This window comes from Strigops habroptila, chromosome 8 (assembly GCF_004027225.2).
Source record: "Strigops habroptila isolate Jane chromosome 8, bStrHab1.2.pri, whole genome shotgun sequence".
Taxonomy (NCBI): Eukaryota; Metazoa; Chordata; class Aves; order Psittaciformes; family Psittacidae; genus Strigops; species Strigops habroptila.
The window spans coordinates 14,329,936-14,336,009 of record NC_044284.2 but is presented as its reverse complement, the minus strand read 5'-3'; positions in this window follow the sequence as shown (position 1 = coordinate 14,336,009).

Genomic DNA, 6,074 nt, shown 5'->3' with positions numbered 1-6,074 from the left:
AGGGTTTGAAAGACAACAGTCAATTATAATTACTGATAAGAAATTCAAACAAAATTTAAAATCTCATATCTCTTCTTAAAAAATGTAATGAAATAAAGGGCACTTCTATTTTTAGTAGAGAAGCAGAAGAAAAAACCTCTTATCCTTTTAGGTCTCATCAGTCTATATAAATATGCTACAATGTTACAGACTTCAATAAGTATCTAAAGTAGTATTTCGGTATTTCAGTATTTCTCTGGAGCAAACTGTAGAATTGATTTTTGAAAGAAAAAACTACACAAAAACACACACACCTCTTTTCATTTTACAGTGAAAAATATGGAAAAAAAATATTAATTGTGCATTCTTAATTCAGGTTGCTTGAATATACCAGCCTTAACTATCTGCAGCTCAAAGGGACAAAAATGAAGAACAGCAACAAAATGAGCTGATTTCCTGGGAGATGTGATGCACTCCCTGATGGTAGCACCAAGAGAAGAGTGCAGGTTCCCTTACACTTTACCCATTTCATGATATTGTTTCCCCAGTCCATATCAGAGCTGTGTTACTTAATAGCCTGTTTAATTATGAGATAGTGTTAATAAGTAACCTGGGTATGTTCGCCCTTCACTAAATTGCAATTGACAGTTGATTCTACATACATTGTACATTTATTTTTTCTCTCCCTACATGACAGAGATAAAGATTTCACATTTAGATCACTTGTATAGATAATTACACTACTATGTTACTCCTATTATCACAACTAGGGAAATGTTCCTTTTCTCCTTGATCTATAAGACACAATAAGTTTCATGCTGTATTATTTCCTTATTATTAAAACTTTTCAAATAACAGTACTCTCAGTCTAATAAGAACTTGGAGGTTTCCCTTGGTAAACAATGTTTTGAGGAATGCTACTGAATTGCTACACTAAGGCACAGACTGCCTACCTGCAGTTAGGGGTTAGGACACCTATACTCCCTCATTCTTGAGCTCTTTTGCTCACTTTATGCTATGGTAAACATGATGCGTTCCATAATATACACCTCCACCACATTCAGCAGACTCATAGCACTCAGATGACTGCACATGCCTTGTAAGAAAAGGAGACCTTCTGTAAGAGAATCAAATTAACACCCAGTCATGAATCCATACTACACTACTCACAAACTCCTACAGCTCTAGCTGTTGACAAAATTCCATTTAAAGTGCAGTGATACAGTGTTTATTCCAGAATTGCTGAAGTATCTCAGAGATTTGGGCTGCTTTTTTGTTCCAGTCACCATTATGAGCAAATTATTTACTGCACAACAGAGGGTTTCTCTGCTCAGATTTTATTAATTAACTGCAAAGTGATTATTCGCAATTGCAAAGAGATGAATCAGATCCCCATAAAGTGCACATTGCTAGAGTTCCACAATATTAATTTATCCTCTAGATATATATTCTATATGTGAACTGCGTACCTTTGAAAGATTACCCATCTGTTACATGAATTAGCATATCACACATATATCTAAGCACACAATTATATTTATATTCTGTTAATTTCATTGAAATCAATACCTTGCTGTCCCTTCAAAAGGCACTTTCCTAATGGAGTATTACGCATATAATAAGTGCAGCATCAGACTCAAGTCGTCGAACTTTCAAACTAGATGAAAGAATGCAAAGTGCAGGTAGATAATAGTTTGGAGTTTTTTTAAAAACTATTCACCCATACCAACTGGATCCCTCTCTAGAATTCATGGATCATTATTCTTTGTAGCTCTTTTTTTCTTCAGTGTAAGATTGTGGGATGAAGTCCACATTCTGAAATTACACACAAATATGATAGAAAAACGGAATGTTTGAAATCAATTCTAATGTTAAATGCAAAGGACATTCTGGGCTCATTAAGTAAAAATATCTCATTTAATGAGCAGGAAAGCACTGGAGCACACTGAACCCTGACACAAAGCAAATTATTTAAGTGATAAATTATATTTTATGGGGAATGTAAAAGTTAATAATACTCAGGGGTAAGGTCATAAATGCAGAGGTGTAACTAACTTCATTGACTGCTTTACTTACAAACATGCCATATGTACCTGGTTACTTGAAATAGTAATAAAAGGAATTGGCAGAAACTCCTGGAGCAGAAGATTCAGAGAGACCTTTGTAGCATTCTTTTCCACTAAACAATGTGTTTTATTCTTTTCAAACTCCTTATTCTCCTCCCTCTTTCACTTTAGGATATATACCTCCGGTCTTTGCTTTTCACTTTTTGTCAAATATTTGATCTTGCATTCATTAAATCTGAAACCTTCTTATCTACCAGAGAGGCTAATAAAAACAGTGCTCATTTACCTGTGATGGTGCCCCACAAGTGACCTGAAAATTTACTTGAAGAGAACCAATCTATGTCGAAGGAAAACAGTGGATCAACTTTTAATCTACTGCCTTTCCAGTGCATGCAAGTTCAGCGGGACTGTCTCTTATTGTTATTGTCCACAGTGATCAACGCAACATACCAGCTCACTGAGGATACAGCTCACAAGTACGCCTCTGCACATTAGAATAAGGGCTGTTACCATGAACCTAAGCATCTGCGTTAAAACCCCTTCTCTATATTTTAATGGTGTAAAAGAGACAATTAAGGCGTGTATCAAATGGAATATCAAAGCTCAACCACAACTATTTCCTGTAACTATTTCCTTAGCCTTAAAATGGAATTTGCATTACTAACATGGTCCTTTTTTCTCCACTTTACTTTTGTATTTACATTTCCAGGTCAACAGCTTGTGCTTTATTCCCACTCATGCATCTGGACAACGAACACGAAGGCATTGCACTCGGTGTTACCCTGAATTAGTACATTTTGTACATGGATGGGATTTGATATATTCTACACAGCATGAATATCACATCTGTCAGAATCCCTCAGCAATTGTACAAAAGCAATCAAATGAATGGCAAAATGATATAGATTTTACCCACTGCATCAAAAAATGTCTACATAAGTGAAAACATTTTCTAGGAATAAGATTTGACATTTGATCCTGAATTAAGTCAATTTAACCTTAGCCTACTTTTTAGTTTGCATCTTTAAATAGTCTTGTGATGGTAGTCAGTCGTCATATGACACCATCTAAGTGAGCTCAATTCATCACTTTGAATTTGGAAAGTGAAAATACATAAAATCAGGAAAGTGTTTCTAACCAGGTCCTGGACAAGGAAAAAAAAACCAAACATAAAAATAAAGAACACACACACACAAAAAAAAAACCCCAAACTAAAACACAAATAAAATACAATAAACAACAACAATAAAGAATAGAAACAGAGTCTTTGGAGACAAAATGATTACACAGCGCTACTTATAAAATGGCTAGTCTGTATGCCTGCAAAAAATAGCAGAAGACAACTCATCCAACTGGATTAAAAACTTTCAAGTAAGTGTTTATTCAAATTATTCTTTGCTTTAAATACATAAATAACTCATTAATGTCACATGCTTTTTGATTCTGCACTGGAAGATTCAGATTTACTAGGTGGTTTGGGGTTCCAGGAAGCCTGTATTTTGAACAGAAGCTGAAGTTTTGAACTAATCCAGTGACCCCAGGAGCAAAGATTTTCAAGAAAAACTTTGATTATTGTAATCATTGTGAGCTGGAAGTACCAAGAATTTCAGTAGACATATGTATGTCTGCTTCTGTGTATATCTGTACACATCAGAGCCACAAGATTGTAGATTCATAGACTAGAAAACTAATAAAACCAACATGGTCAACCATTTAAAAATATTTTCAATTTTAATTTAGTGAAAAGTGAATCCAAAGATGGAAAAATAAACATTTAACAAATATGGATATGCTTTAAGCACCGGTTTGGTTTTTTTTATTGGTAGATTTAGTAGGTTAAACTAAAAATGTCTGGCATCACAGTCCAGTGCTCCAGGACATTAGCTATTGTGAGTAAATAAGACATGCTTGGTACATAAGACTTGTATTACAGCTCAAGATGAGGTCACTACAGAAGGTCAGACTACTGAAAGAGCTAAATATGTCAATTTTTGTATTCCTGTCAATATAAAGATTCAAAAATGTATAAAGGGGCCAATATCCAGAGCTCTCTAAGAATCTTATAGTAAGAGCTGGTTTAACTGTCTCATGGTTTTAAACTATTTTTATGGTCAATATTCTTTGTATCTGGGAAATACTTCCTTATACACTAAAGCTTGTCTTCTCTATGTTTTTGTGTTTTTGAAACCCCCAGCTATCATACGCCTGATAAAAAGGATATGAAAAATAGAGAAGATATTAATCCTTGAAAAAGCAAGCTGTGCCTATTATTTACTCCGCAAGTGTCTTACGTTTTCCCAAAGACATTTTTAGATCCAAAGACAGTTTCCCTCAGGTGTTCACAAAATAAAAAATCCCTTATAAAATGTACTGCTTGCCTACAACAACTTCTTTTGACCGGAAATAGTTGAAATTTATGTAATTAAGGCATGAAAAAGTCTTCACACTAATTTGTATTATATCTGTGTTCTGATTTGTGTCTATCTAGGAGACAGACACAACATTCTGATTTAGAACCGGCTCCCTGATACCCTGCGTGAGCAAGTATATTAAAAAAAGAGACAAAACATGACTGTGCTGCCTACAGAAATATTCTTATGATTTTCCTACACTAAATTCTGTTAGGAGATCAATGAACATTAAGTCTTTCTTACAAAGTAGATAATAGAGCAGTTTTGTGATTTTTTTCTTTTTTTTTTTTCTTTTTTTAAGAAAGAAACATTGCACTTTTTGAGAACTCCAAAATAGCGCAGGCAGTAAGAACATACACAAAGTTGGGAAACTGAGAGACAGGAGGGCTCATCATGATCTCCACTGAACTTTCCCATGAACTTACAGCACACTTGATAACAAAAAACATGTCGCCTGCATCTTTCTAACCAGTAGATGTTGCTATCTCTACTGCTTCTCCAAATACTGCATTTATGTTTTCAGTTATATGTAGAATAACAAATGTACTGGTGCCAGTCAGATACTTTATATCACCAAACCCCCACAAGCAAATTTGTTTTACACAGCACTTGAATGAAAAACATCCTGTAGAGAGTGCAAGCACAAGGGAATGAAAACAGAAAACAGCCCTAGCAACATGATTTAAATTAAGTGAACATTAATACCTCCAAGACATTGCATTATTGCTTCATACATTTAGTGGGAATAGCTGTAATCTACATGTACAATATTTTTAACATCATCTATTAATTAGATATATATGGTTACTCCATTTAGTTGATACTGTAAACAAAAGACTCATTTGAAAACATATGCTGCAATAATTAAAAAGCTATTATGCTGACAGCGCCTTTCTTTGAGGAACTTGTAACGTCTGTATTGACTGTGATAAGCATTGATTATCTGGAGTGATATAAATATTTGGAGAGCTAATAACAATCAGGTAGGATTTCAGTGCATGCTATAGGCAGCAGAGATAAATCACAGGAAACGTAGATGAAGGCTGGTTTGTGAATAAGTTTGTTTTTGTACTTAATGACTCAATATAAAACACACACACAGAAATCTCTTCAGAGATTTAAAGCACACGGAAATGCCATAAAGAAACATCCCATCCTGTGCAGCATTTCTGTACATCTGTAGAATCTCCCTATACAGTGAGTAGGATGTCAGCACACAAAGAGGGGAATGAATTCAATCCATCAACTACTTACCATGCACATTTACCAACATTCGACATTTCCTTGATTTATTAAAACTTTTTGTAAAGCAGAAAAAAAATTATGTAACTCGCATCCCTTCCCTTTGAGGAGGCTAATTCAGTGATGCAATAGGTCAACTGTAATTTAGTTCCCATTCAGGCTAGGTAAGCTTCATCTTGGTTCTGAGTTAGATATTTATTTATTCTGACTTGCTTTCATTAAATTACCATAGACTGAAGTAAGGGTTTGCATCACAGGCTGTGATCCTTTCTGGGTGCATTTTCCCTTCCCACTCTAATGTCCCACTACATAAACCTCCACTTCCTTGGTCCTGGAGCTTAGCCTCTCAAAGGCTGTCTGGATTTCTGGAGGTAAG